We start from the raw sequence: 14925 nt of genomic DNA, 5'->3' as shown, positions 1-14925 counted from the left end.
TCAAGTCCAGAATCAGAGATTTGTGTATTGTTTATGGCGTTCGCCGAGCTCGGGAAAAGCGCAAAGTGTTAAAAGAGCTTCAGTCTCGTTGTCTCTCGGGGGATAATGAAGTTGTTGCTCGTATCCTCGCTGAGGAGAGAGAGGGCGCTTTTATTCGTTCTAGGGAGAGATTTTTGGAGGATGGGGAAACTCCTGGGTATTTTTATTTGAAGGAGCGAGCCCGCGCTCAAGCTAAGTTTATTAAACAAGTTCGGGATTCTAATGGTTGTATTGTTAAGGGTACTGGGGTTATTGTTTTTCATGAGTTCTACAGTCATTTGTATTCTGCGGATAATTCCGTCGATCGAGAGTCTCAGTCTTCTCTCTTAAATTCTATTGCTTGTTCGGTTTCGGCCGATCAACTTAAGGATTTGGAGAAGCCGATTGAGTTAAGTGAAATTAAGCTGGCATTATCTGCCATGGCTAAGAATAAGTCACCAGGAATCGACGGGCTCCCCGCTGAATTTTATTTAGAATTCTTGGATTTGCTTGGTGAAGATTTGTTGTGTTTATATAATGATGTATTTTGTAGAAAATTGTTATCAGTTTCACAGCGTATTTCGGTTGTTACTCTGTTGCCGAAGAAAGGGGATGCCTTAGATCCCGCAAATCGTAGGCCGATTAGTCTGCTAACAGCTGACTACAAAGTTATTGCCAAAATTTTACAATTACGTTTGTCCCGTGTTATGTCTAGTATTGTGGGTATCTTTCAAACTTGCTCGGTGCCTGGTCTATCTATTCACCAGAACCTTTCGATTTTGAGAGATATTGCTGATATGGTTAAGTTTTGGGGAAATGCATGTGCTTTTATTTCGCTGGACCAACACAAAGCCTGTGACAAGGTAAATTGGTCATTTCTTTTTAAAGTCCTTAAGAAAATGAACTTAGGTTCGTATTTCTTATCGTGGGTTAAGATCCTTTACACTGATATTCGTAGTAAAGTTCTCGTCAATGGGCAGCTCTCTGATGACGTCATCAATCCAAAGAGGTGTTCGTCAGGGCTGCCCATTGTCTCCTGCTTTGTATGTTTTGTTTATAGAGCCTTTAGCTCAGTATATTCTACAGTGTAACAATATAAGAGGTTTTCACATTCCAGGGTCTGGGGGGAGAGTTATTAAGTTACTGCAATATGCAGATGATGCCACGTGTATTGCCTCATCACAGAGTGACGTTGTAAATTATTTGAAAGCCTATACTTTGTTTGAAAGGGCTACAGGTGCATCCCTTAATTTAAATAAAACCAAGGGTCTAAAATTGGGTGCTTTTGTTGGACGTAGAGTAATGGGTGATATTCAGTGGAGAGAAGGTGAAATTTTTATAAATGGTATTTGTTTTGGAAAAGATATTTATATCCGTTCCTTTTGGCGGTCTTTGTTCGAGAAGGCCAAGACTAAGTTACGTGCCTGGGAGAATCGTTGCCTTACGCTCCTGGGTAAAGTCAACATTATTCACATGTGTATTTTTTCACTGTTCTATTACATCGCGCCTGTTTATTTTCCATGATATTCTGCGTTTGGTTTTCTCTTTCCTTTGGAAGAACAAAACAGAATTAGTTAGCAGGAAGGTCGTCATGCTTAGCAAAGAGAATGGAGGCCTTGGCCTGGATAATTTTAAGTACAAGATGAAAGCGTTATTAGTTCGGCCTATGTTACCTTTTTTAAGGAGGTGTGACGATTACTCATGTAATTTTATGTTTGCCCGTTATTTTCTAGCCAGAACTCTGAGAGTTATTTTTCCTTTTCTTTGGTCCAATGCAGTGCCGCATTGTGATTCTGTTTCTAATTCGTATTATCACGCGAGTGTTGCTTTGTTTGCTATGAGTAATGTAAACAACGATTTTCTTTCTCTTTGTAAGAGTACAAAAGATATTGTTCTGTTGCTTGTTTCTGAAAGGGTGGTCCCAAGGATAGAGGAGTCCTACCCGAACTGGGATTGGCCCTCGATTTGGAACGGGACGATGCATCCTTTGTTTTGTAATTCTCTTAAGTCTTTTAGTTGGAAGTCCACGCACAGGGTTTTGTATACTAGGGTAAAACTTCTAAAGTGGGGGTTAGGAGACGGGCGGTGTCCCTTTTGTTCGGAGTTAGAATCATTTCGTCATGTATTTTGGGATTGTAAGTCTGTTTATAGTATCCTTTGTTGGGTGAATAAGGTCACCGAAAATCTTATCGGTCCATTGAGTGCATTTACTTTCAGTATATTCGTTTATGGCTATCCGTCCCCAGATACAACTAAGGTAATCTGGGGTCGTCTGTGGTATATTTATGTTTGGGTTCGCAAGGCCTTATGGGATCGCCGGTGCCAATATGTTTTTGAAGGCAAGCGATCATGTGATGATGTTTTCATTAAGTTTGTGAAAAAGAACGTTACGAGAAGGATCTCGATTGATTTTAAAAGGTGGACGGGGTATAAGTTTAAGAAAATTTGGGTAGAGGGTTCTTCTCTTGTTACGTTAGATCATGGTGGTTTTCAATGTCATCTTCCTTAAAGTCATGTCATTTCTGTTTAAGTAAATAAGCGAGAAGTTGTACGACTTGTTTTGTCTTTCGATGATTTCGATACTTTTTCATTATGTAAATAACTTGTAAAATACCATGTAAATAACTTGTTGTGTCAATACACTTGAAAGAAAAGTATCTGTTCTTTTCAGCTTAATATCTGAAACGCGACTCATCGAGTCGCTTGTATATTAAACTGATTTTTGCACATGGACTATGGAATAGGAGCTTGCTCCGTCCTGGTCACGGGTTGGCCCGGTCTTGCACTACCTCCGGGATTCGGCCCACTCCCTTCGGGGATATCATCAATAATACAAAAAGAAAGTTAAAAGAGATACCTTACCTACCTGTTGATCTTCCCTCGCGGATTAAGCGAATTGATACGCAGGAATTTCCATTCATACAACCAATCGGAAATACTTTCCGGTGACGTCACAGGAAAATTCTTTCTGTGACGTCACATAGTGTTTCCCGGCCGACGATTTCTCGGCACAGTCAAAGCATGCGGATAAGATAGACCTTTTCATTTTTCAGGCCTAACACTGGACCCGGGCGGAACGGTGATAATGCGGACAACGAAGTTTGTAGACACATTCAAGTTATATAGAATGGCGTAACGAGGGTACATATTAGGTGATATTTAGATATCAGAGCAGTCATCGGCTTACCATATCTGTCAGTTTCAGAACGAAGGTAAGTTGTAAGGCAGCCTAACGCTGGGAATTGTCATTAGTTATCGTTATCGCTTCTCGGCCTTTTGGCTAAGATCATGGCACGCCATACGAGAAGAGATTGCAGTATCCAACTTCAACTTAGTTCTGGAGCAAATGTTTTTGAGTATCTGAAGTCCCTCAGTATCAATCCTGCTCACCATTTGACTGCTGTCCAGGCCCTTCCTGGTGGAAAAGTGGATGTAACGTCTTTGAGTGAAGATTTTAAACGACGCTTCTGGCCAACAATTAGTTCATCGACGAATGTCACTGCTACATCATATGCTGATACAGTGAAAGTAGTATCTGTGCTCCATGTACCACATGAACTGAATGACAATGCGGTTAGATTTGTTCTCGGCAAGTTTGGAAAGGTGATCTGTGGCCGCTTTCTCACCCACAGAGACTACCCGAGTTTGTACAACGGTGTACGTCAGTATAAGATGGAGTTGACAACAGACATCCCGTCCTCACTTAATCTTGGGGGTCGTGATTGCTGGGTGAGGTATGCTGGTCAACCTCGTACATGCCTCAAGTGCGGACATGAAGCGAAGGAGTGCGACGTCACGAAATGTTACAAATGCCTCCAGTTTGGACATGTTGTCAGAAATTGCACTGCTGACCAGAAGTGTACCACCTGTGGAAAACCAGGCCACAGCTTCAGAAATTGTCCTGTGTCCTTTTCCAACAAGTTGAAGTGCTCTACGGCTTGGATCAGAGGAGGAGCTGAAGTTGCAGAGGAACAGCCAATTCAGGAGTGCGGTGTTGAAAAGGGTTGTCAGTCTGTTACCCAAGAGAAGACCTCCCTTGTTTCGTCCGACGCAATCGATGACGTCACCACATCAGACGACTCTACTGAGGTGATCCCAGAGACCCCGACCGACTTTACCCTGTCTGGTATGGAAGGGGAATCTGTGCTCCAAGATTTGGTCTCCGGACAGTGCTGGGCTGATTCCCAACCGGATACACCAGCACAAGAACCAGAGTTGATGGACGTTCAGGCTGATGTGCACCATACGCCTGCCACAAAACATGTTAAAAAGGGTTCGGATGAAGATATGTCTCCCTTCATCGAGGTTCGCCGCGGCCTGAAAAGACCGCCATCTTCGCCACCGAGAAGGTCTCGCTCCTTACCAAGGTTTACACCAGCGGTACAAAGAGCGAGGGATATTGTTCGTGCCTCGAATGTAATTACCGAAGAAAAGCCGTGGTATGAATGTCCCTCCAATGGATGTAGTATGAAGTTTCGTTCTTTTCGTGACGCGCTTTGCCATTTGAAAGATCGTCACCCTGGTGATAAACCGCAAAGATTTCAGTGCCCCTTAAGAATGTGTGCTACCGGGTGCAACAGTCCAAGCGAGTGGGCGAACCACCTAGCGACGAAACACCCTGATTTTGTTACGCAGCACGATGTCCATTGGTTCGACACGTATTTCCTTTTGGAAGTGTAATTTGTGTTTTTCACTTGCTCAATGGAGAATTTGTTCATTTCACTCGGCACGGTTAACGTGCATGGCGCACGTGACAGCACCAAGTGTCGAGTGTTGATTGGCTTAAGTTGTTTAAGTTTGATATTGTTTTTCTACAAGAAACGTATTTGTGTTCCAATGATTTTACGTATTTTAAAAGTATGTGGAATGGGCCCGTTTTCTATTCCCCGGCAGCTTCAACGCACTCGTGCGGTGTTGCTATTGCATTTTCATCTAAGTTACGTTGTACGTATTCACAAGTTAAACACGATAATTTAGGGCGTTGTATTACTGTGCTTTGTACTTTTCATGATTCTTATTCAATTCGTTTTTGTAATTTGTATGCGCCGTGTACTCCAGGCGAACGTGTTACTTTTCTAAAGAGTCTTTCTTTATACACTAGGGGAAATGTTCCTTTCATTATCGGGGGAGATTTTAATTGTATTATGTCTGAGCAGGATCGCTCCGGCGACTCTGCAAATACTTCTTGTTTTGTTGGGAGGGAGGAAATTAATTCCTTTACAAGTGTATCTAATTTATCGGATTGTTGCATTCCGGAAAAGGTTTAAGTTCTCGAATTGATCGTATTTATGTTCCTATTGAGTTTGGTACACGACAGAGCTCTGTTATGAGCTTTCCGTTTTCTGACCACGAGGTCTTAGAAGTCGAAGTTGAAATCCCTATTGTTAGTGTGCGGGGCAAAGGGTATTGGAAATTTAACGTATCTATTTTAACTGATGTCTTGTTTATCGATGATTTTAGATCTCATTACAGGTTGTGGCGTACGCTTATTCCGGAGTTTGATTCTTTAGCAGCGTGGTGGGAGGTAGTTAAAGAAAGAATTAAATCTTTATGTATTTTTCACGGCGTCCGCCAAGCAAGGGAGAAGCGCAGTGTTTTACGTGGTGTACAGTCTCGATGTCTCTTCGGGGATAAAGAGTCTGTATCCCGGCTCCTTGCGGAGGAGAGAAGGGGTGCTTTTGTTCGTTCGAGAGAGAAGGTTTTAGAGGAAGGGGAAAGTTCGGGGAATTTTTTTGTCATAAAGGAGCGTAGTTGTGCGGAGGGAAAGGTCATTAAAGAGGTTAGGTACTCTGGGGGTAGGGTGATACAGGGGGAGGATGTTGTGGGTGTTTTTCATGTTTTATAGTAATTTGTATTCTGTTGTTGAGGATAATGAAAGCGAGGCTCAAGATATATTTTTAGATTGTATTCATGCCGAGGTGGCTGATGCGGACCGTTTTCGGCTCGACCAGCCCTTAACATTGTGTGAAATTGAGTTTGCAGTTAAGAGTATGGCGAACAATAAGTCGCCAGGTATTGATGGGTTGCCATGTGAGTGTTATAAGTGTTTCTTAGATATTTTAGGACTGGATTTATTGGAGTTGTTTAATGAAATCTTCAGTCATGTTTTTTATGTAACTCACAGCGGACGGCGGTCGTTACCCTCCTGCCTAAAATGGGGGACGCCCTCGACCCCGCCAACAGGAGGCCTATCAGCCTCCTGACTGTTGATTACAAGATTATTTCCAAAGTATTACAGAAAAGAATTTCTTCTGTTATGTCTTCCGTTGTAAATGAATTTCAAACGTGTTCCGTTCCCGGTCGTTCTATTCATCAGAATTTGTTTCTTATTCGTGATGTTATTGACTATGTTTATTTGAAAGGAAATTCCTGTGCACTGATTTCATTAGATCAGCACAAAGCTTTCGACAAGGTCGACCGGGCGTTTTTGTTAAAGGTTTTGCGTAGGATGAATTTTGGTGAATATTTTGGTAAGTGGATCCGTATTTTGTGTACCAATATTTGTAGCCGTATAATGATCAACGGTCGTTTATCCGATGATGTTTTTATTAAGAGAGGGGTTCGACAAGGTTATCGAGCCTCTTGCTCGCTAGATTTCTTCCTTTAGAGGTATCAGGGGTCTTTCACTCCCTGGTAGTAGCGGCAAGACTTTGAAATTTTTACAGTATGCTGACGACGCCACGTGCGTCGCTAGTTGCCATGGGGATGTGAAAGGGTTTTTTAATACTATTGATTTGTTTCGTAGAGCCACAGGTGCGTGTATTAATTTATCTAAGACATGTGGGTTAAAGTTAGGTGGTTTTGTTGGGCGGAAGCTTCCAGCTAATATTAACTGGAGTGAGACGGCCATAAAAATCACTGGAATTGTTTTTGGTACTCCAAACTCGATTTATAGTAATTGGATTAAAAAGTTTGACAAAATGGAGTTATTAATATGTGGAAGGGTAGGGTTTTAACATTATTGGGTAGGGTCATACTCAATAATGTCGTAGTATATCTATTGTTTTACTTTTTAGCTGCAGTTTTCCCTGTACCCGAGGTGGTGGTCAAGAAGGTTTTAAAAGTCTCTTTTTCGTTCCTTTGGTCCGGGAAAACGGAGTTGGTTTCGAGAAAAGTTGTTACCCTTATAAAATTTCCTCGTGAGATCTCGTGAGAAGTTTACGAGATCTCACGAGAAATAAACAAGATTTCACGAGAACTTATGAGATCTCACGAGAAGTTTGTGATAACTTATGAGATCTCATGAGAAGTTTACGAGTTCTCACGAGAAAAGCAGGAGTTCTAACGAGAAGTTCATGAAAACATATGAGATCTCGCGAGATGTTTGCAACTGGTCATGAGATCTTGCTTAGACGTTTATGAGATCTCACAAGAGTATATGAGAACTTATGAGATCTCGCAAAAGATCTCATGAAAAGTTCTCATAATCTCACGAGGAGTTGCGAGAACTTTTAGCAATTATAGCACGCTATAATTTGGGCCAAATAGACTACCTAATTTGAAGAAAATATAATTCCATATGACTTCTCCATAACCATTTCATGACCAACAGAGCGACTTTTAATTGAACATGATTACTTACATACAGCATTATGATTAAAATATATGTAAAGCCTGAAGTGGATAGAAAAATGACAGAACTCTAGGAGGTTGGTTTGGTGGGCATGGTACATAGGCAGCACATGGTTTTTTAATTGTTGCTCCCTACTAGCGAGCTCTAAAAGTGAATAAAGAAAACAAGAAAAACACTTAAATAGTATCTTAAGGAATTACAAACCAGTTATAATCTCACAATTCCTCGAAGGGTAACACCCCTTTAATTTGTTAGAAAGAAATTGGAAGGCTCCTTTAACACTAAGTACTTCAGCTTATTATATGAGGTGCCTTACCAACAGAGTGAGTGGGTTACTTTAACATGGCAATTAATGCTTGTGTAAGTTAAAAGCTAAAATTAACCGTGGCACATGAAAATAACAATTAATGTAGACATATCTAGGTGATATATCCTCAGACACAACAATGACTGGAAATTACACAATACATGCAGTTTATCTCTTGACATAGGTATAAAATGTAACACCACTGGAGGGGCTCACTTTCATATAACCCTATCAACTTTGTTTAAAAATGTATTATGAAAAATAAATGGCAGCTCAAAAATTGAGTTAACATTTGGTTGCTTCAACTCTTTCTATACATTATACTGAATTTAACAAGATCCGGTTGGATACAAGTCAGTACCAACCCCTACACAGGTATATGTGTGCAACAATTTCATTTAGCGAAACATGGGCGCAGCCATTTTACGGACGATCCGAGGAAGCTATTAGCAAACACCTATACAGTCACTAACACATACTGCCTAAGGGCAATTTAACCAGATAGGCTCCAAAGCTTACAATACACCACACTTGCCAATCTGGTATAACTTAAACGTGTGAACATATACAAACATAAATATTGGAGGGTCATTCGCCACTACGCGATGCCAACTGACCACTTGGTTAGTACATAAGATCTCATAGCACAAGCAGTAGTCTAAGAAAGATACTTGCTGTAGCTAATAAAATACAGGGTATTTACCCTCGACTTAATCAATCTTCAGAAAAATACAAATGGAATACATATTTACCTCATAGAGCTTTTTAGTTGCCATAAAAGGTGAAAATGCAAGCTTTTTGATATAGTACATATGAATGAACAGTGTGTGACTACAGATAAACTTTGGTTGGAAATTTTGCGGGTTGTCCAATCCTCAATCAAAGGACCGATGGGGAGCCAAAAAGGTAAAAGAATTCATACTCCACTCTATATAAAGTCTTTACAAAATTTCTTAACTTTTCCATGACTTCCAAGTACCCTAATTTTTCAAGGTCGCGGGAACCCTGTGACTATGACATATTTTAGTTTAGAAAATGTCTCAGTCTAACACCTCTACAGTCACTAACACATAGTGCCTAAGGGCAATTTAACCAGATAGGCTCCAAAGCTTACAATACGACACACTTGCCAATCTGGGTATAACTCAAACAGGTGAACTTATACAAACATAAATATTAGAGGGTCATTCGCCACTCTGCGATGCCAACTGACCAATTGGTTTCAACATAAGTGTGACTATGTTATTTTTTTTTAGTTTAGAAAATGTCTCAATCTAACTTGATCATATTTGGTAGTATGCAGCAAAAGTGAACATTATTCTGTATAATATACAATATACATATACAAACATAATTATTAGAGGGTCATTCGCCACTAGACGATGCCAACTGACCACTTGGTTATTACATAACATCTCATATCACAATAGTACATATGAATGAACAGTGTGAGTGTGTGACTACAGATTACGAGAGAAAGTTAACTTTGGTTGGAAATTTTGTGGGTTGTCCAATCCTCAATCAAAGGACCTGTGGGGAGCCAAAAAGGTTAAAGAATTCATACCCCACTCTATATACACAGTCTTTACAAAATTTCTTAACTTTTTCCATGACCTCCAAGGACCATAATTTTTCAGGGTCGCGGGAACCCTGTGACTATGACATATTTTTAGTTTAGAAAATGTCTCAATCTAACTCGATCATATTTGGTAGTATGCAGCAAAAGTGAACATTATTCTGTATAATCTGAACACACTTCAATAATGGGAACGACACAGGCAGGATCAGTGGAGGCAGCAATGGCTCTTCTGTGATGATTGTAATATGATCTGCCTGAGCACCAACTTGGGCATCCGAGACAATTTGGTTGCCTGCAACCAGGAAAGGCTGGATCACTAACACTACACTGGAAGTCTGTTCATGCTGTACATGGAGGATTCGTTTGATTCTTCCAATTTGCTTTGGGCCATACGCTACAACACTGTTAGATCTTCTGTTAGATCATATGGCTACTGCTTTCATAGATAACTCCATGGAAAATAACCTTGTGATATGATGTTATTTGAAGGTCTGCAAATTGCTTGTGAAAGTAGTTAGAAAAACATAACTCTTCATCATTATCTATAACATGACAGTCAGTAGGATTTCCTTTCAATAAAACTTCTGAGGCATCTTCATGTACTTTGCAAATTGAAGGAACCAATGGGTAACCTGTTACAAGAGACCGGAAGAATGCTGCAAGTTCCGGAGTGCCTTGGTTCATTGAAGCAAGGCGCTTTGAAAGTCCCTGAACAATCACAAAGTTATTCACAATCTGATGTGGTACCCCTCTGGTTCCATGAAAAAGAGATTTCACTGTTCTGTTGTATCCCTCAAACAAAAAGCATGATGATGACCATAAAGGACCCCATGACAATACAGTGTCAGGTAGATGTTGTCAAGTGTGCACATTGTATGACATGTGCTCGGTACCATATAGAGCTTCCATCTTCTTCACAAACTTGGTCAGGAATGTCCTAGCAATTGCAACATCGCTATGTGCGATTCTTGGCTTTGTTAAAATCCATATGCTTTGTACAAGGAGCAAGATATGTTGCAGGTACGGGAGAGGTAATATTCCATTCAAAAGTGGTAGACAATAAAACAGTAACCAACTGCGGAATTCTGATGCTTTCCATTGGGCTTTCTGAGAGGTGAAGATGGAAGTCTTGTGATCTCTGCTGGGGGGATGATATTTTCCATTCGCTTCTCAATTGTAGTCAGCGATCGACCAATGTACCAATTTGCCTGGTGGTGCACAGAGTCAAACCAGAGGGAAAGCATCTTCTCTGTAACACCTTCATACACAGAATGCATGTAATCCACAGGGAAACCATGAACAATGTCAAAATGTGGTAGCAGTAATAACGGAGAAGGATGCGGCTTTACACCATTGCAATTTTGTCCTGTAGCCCTTGCCTGTAATGCATTGTTCACAAAATCTTCATGTGTGCGACAAATGTCTGAAGGATCATGAAAGGAATATACATGTCGGACTCCTTCGTTTCTTGCTCCTGGATGGGTACACCAGCTACAGCCATGATAACCATTCAACTGCACTAATCCCTGGAGTTGGCATCTTGCCACAGAGTCACATGCACATGCTATAGCATACACTTTGCTGTGAACATCCCTTCCTGTTTGATGGTTGGTCCAAACGATTCCTTCCTCTGCTAACGTCTCACATTCTGCAACAAAGCTTTGCAAGAAAGTTTGCATCTCAGGCTTGCCAGGTCCAAACCAAATACCAGCCATAAGGACATGCCTTTTTCATTGATTGTACACAAAATTGGCCAAACACTAGCATTGGAAGAATGAAATGCTGAAATCCCATCACAATTAAATGTTAAAGACAAATCATCCCTGGCAAGCTTTTTGTACACAGATCCATCCATGACATCTCCAATTGAATCATCTTCGTCTTCCTGTTCATGGGGCTGGAGCTTGGCAGTTATGGATGGTGTCTCCGGTAAGTGTTTTAGTTGTGAGGAAAGTGATATAGTCACAAAGAACAATCCATCTTTAATATTCTTAGCTTTAGTTGTTATTTGGCCACAACATTCACACGATAAGTCCTCATCGGTTCCTAAATATGCAAAACAGTTTTGACAGTATGCATGATATACTATATCCTCTTTTCCAGATCAAAGATGCACTCCTTTCGAAGATGATAACTGCTCAATGGCACACTTGGTATTGGTAGGTGTTCATTAATTAATCTGAGCAAATCTTGTGTTGCAACTTGTGTCAGGTTATGGCGAATCAGCAAAGTACTCTGACCTTTAGACAAAGGAGCCCCTTCATATAGCAGTTGATTGTCTGGATTTGGCTCATCAGGCAGTTCAGCATCGTAAAATATGTCAACGTCATGAACATCATCCTGAAGGAAAGCAAATAATATAAAGAAAATTAAATCAACTGATAGTCATTACAGGGACTTCTAAATTCTAAGGTGACATGATCGTCAAAATAAATCAAAAACTGTTAGCAAACTGCTTATCCACTAAAGAGCTTGTGTCAGAGAATTTGTAAAAGTAAAAGGGTTTCAATCCTAGCTGCATGACTAGAAACAGAAACTACAAGGGACAAAATTCAAGCACAAAATACATACAGGTTAATGAGCCTGGCGAACACAAGAGATTAAAGTATCAGGATTAGTTGACAAAGGATGGAGAGAAGAAAGAAACCAACCGGGTGAAGAGGAGCGGCAGAAGGAACAAAACGAAGATTAATGAAATGGGTGGGGAATAAACAAAAGAACAAAGACAGGAAAGAGTGGAGAAAAGAGGTGGAATTCAGAGAGCTAGGAGAAGAGGGGTGACAGAGGGAAAAAAGGGGATATTTAAAGGGGGGGAGCAGATAAAGGTTAGTCATGTCTTTCCTGAATGTTGAGCCCATGAGGTTGAATGGTGTGACATGATCATCTCAGTGACTTACTGATTCAAGTAACATACAAAAGTGCTGTCCAGGGAAATAGAAGTTAATGCTATCCAAAGTTTCCCTTTTTTTGTGGTCAAATTCAAATGTTTAAAGCCAATTAATTATATGTGATATGTCTGCAAGCAGAGGAAACTTGTGCAGGCTCATGGATTCTTGATAAAACACTTGAAAATAATCATAAACTTGTGCTTGTATCTTCAATAATGATATTAAAACTACAAATTGGAACAATCATTGAATATAAATAAGATCAAAACATGAACATTGCATTTTGGAGAGAACTTTTTTGGACTGAAACTTTTTTTCTCTCTTGAAAGAACTTTATCGTGGGGCCTTTCTTGTAACGTGTAGGCCTAGGTTAGAATATGCCCATGCCTCCCCAATTGGCAAGTGTATACTGAATTTTCCAATGGCTGTGGTTACGATAACTGTTTAACCTTCGGATTATGCACATGCCTCCCCAATTGGCAAGTGTATACTGAATTTTCTAATGGCTCTGGTTACGATAACTGTTTACCCTTCGGATTTTCAAAACGGTTTGTTATTTAATGGAAACAACACAGCCCTAATCCAAAAACTATATTAAACTGAACCATAAACATACCTCATAACGATCATTTCCAACATCTTCATAGTCATTGTTATCAGCTTCCTGGTATAAGTCATTGCCGGCTTCTACTGGATGGCCTTCTTGTTCTTCATAGTGCATATGATGACTGACCTCTCCATGGTCCTAATTCGAAAGAGGCAAGAAATTGTTATTTCTTTAGAAAACCCAGAGGATACAGTGTTTTAAGTAATTAATCTTTTTTTTTTTATAAATTCCTTTTTTTTGTGCCAATACTATTAGCCACACCTTGTTTCCATGTTCCTAAGAAAATAGATGGGGTCTCGACTCTGAGGAACCAACGGTGTTATTTTTTTTTTGGAAGGTAAAAAAATGCCCTTAAGGTAGTCTGTATAGGCCCCAAATTATAGCATGCTATAATTACTAGAAGTTTTTCAAAACAAAATTTCAAGGTCGTCTTTACTCTCCACATTGTTCTCAGACACTCTTAAAGGAACACACAATATGACTGAATGTCCCAGTCTGAAAATCTAGCATCTTCCCGCAAGCAGGAACTCGCGAAAGAAGCCATGGAGGCTATTTTTGGACATATTTGGGACCAATACAGCATACCTTTACAGAAAAAAACGCTACATTTTGAAGACTGAGAAAAAGGATGTATCTTTAAAAGTTGAAAGTGGGCATATGGAAACATGCTTTTACTCGGCAACATGAAGCAAATACGATCAGTAGCTTCATATGCAAGGATAATGGATACATACATAAATTGAACCAACCTATATTCTGGGTTGATGGTTTTGGAGAGGTACCATCAACTAGCATATTCACCCCCCCCCCCCCTTTACACTTTTAAACATTGGGCTAAATGGATACGCATTCTCTATATTCCTATTTATTAATATAAGGCTCAAGATGTACACTGTCATGCAAATTTTGGGTTTGTTTTAAGGCTTGGGAATCTATCCCAGAACTATTTTGTCCATGCTCTGAGATATTTAGTATTAAGACAAGAAACGCTGCAAATGTACAAAGATTATTTTAAGATATTGAATGACATCCTCTTGGAGAGGCACCATTAATTAATTATGCACTGGTGCGTCAAGAGCTTTCAATTTCCAGCTAAATTTTGGACAATGAGGCACATTTCCTAGGGGGCGTATGGTGCGTCACAAAATTAAAGGTGCATTAATTTGAATTTCTTACTACTAATTACTTCAAATCATAATACTCACCACTGACACCAAAGTTTCACGTTTCCACCTGCTTATAGTTTGTCGTGGTATTCCAACATTTTCATCATGCAAATACCTTTCATAAGAAAAAAAAATATCACGTATTAATCTTTGACTTTGGTACTGGTAGGTTGGGCTATGGCCTAGGCAATATACCTAGCCTTAGCTGCACTTTCTTAGTAGCTAGGCTAGGCCTTCATCATACATGTACAGTGCAGAAGATGTTGAAGCTTAGATATAATTATATAAGGGTAAGTCAACCAGCGTAGCCTAAGGCGACACTGAATATTCATTCTTTAACCACCTTATGGACATATTTTGACGCGTTTTTTTTTAACGCTTTGGTATTTTAAAGGGTGGCAAAATTCTACGGCGGAACAATAACGTGAGGTTATCGTAGCATAGGCTAGCTTACTTTATATAGCATCGGGTTTGTCCTGAGCTGCCTAGTTACGATTGTTCCGCACAGAAACCATGTAAAGAAAGTCAACTAAGATAAAGCCTGTGCATACGGCATGGTTACCTCTGCCGAACTGCTCACCTCTCTCTCTCACGTCTCAGCGCCTAATTTCCTTAATTGTTTGGCACAGGTTAGGCTAGGTATAGTAACGTTGGTCTGCAGTATGCCAAAAGGATGATATAACGGTAGGTAAGAATGCTTCATTACATTATACATAACTCCCTCGAACAAGCTTCCGGCGTTTATAATTTTGTTCTTCTCCATCCATCTCGCGTATTAAATGATCAC

The 14925-nt window shown here is 40.1% G+C and overlaps 1 long non-coding RNA gene and 1 other non-coding gene across 2 annotated transcripts; one reads left to right on the top strand and one right to left on the bottom strand.

The window, feature by feature from the left end:
• Positions 1–2639: 2639 nt before the first annotated feature.
• LOC139983852 (U2 spliceosomal RNA) lies at positions 2640–2830 on the top strand. The gene has a single exon (XR_011798851.1). It is a non-coding gene; the product is annotated as a U2 spliceosomal RNA (small nuclear RNA).
• Positions 2831–10422: 7592 nt separating this feature from the next.
• On the bottom strand, positions 10423–14303 carry LOC139982169 (uncharacterized). The gene is made up of 3 exons (XR_011798016.1): positions 14178–14303; positions 12982–13110; positions 10423–11817 (listed from the first exon to the last, which is right to left on the bottom strand). It is a non-coding gene; the product is annotated as an uncharacterized lncRNA (long non-coding RNA).
• Between the last annotated feature and the right edge of the window lie 622 nt (positions 14304–14925).

The sequence above is a fragment of the Apostichopus japonicus genome, chromosome 16 (assembly GCF_037975245.1).
Source record: "Apostichopus japonicus isolate 1M-3 chromosome 16, ASM3797524v1, whole genome shotgun sequence".
NCBI classification, from domain to species: Eukaryota; Metazoa; Echinodermata; class Holothuroidea; order Aspidochirotida; family Stichopodidae; genus Apostichopus; species Apostichopus japonicus.
The sequence above is the reverse complement of the archived record's forward strand: the minus strand, read 5'-3'. Positions and strand labels throughout refer to the sequence as shown.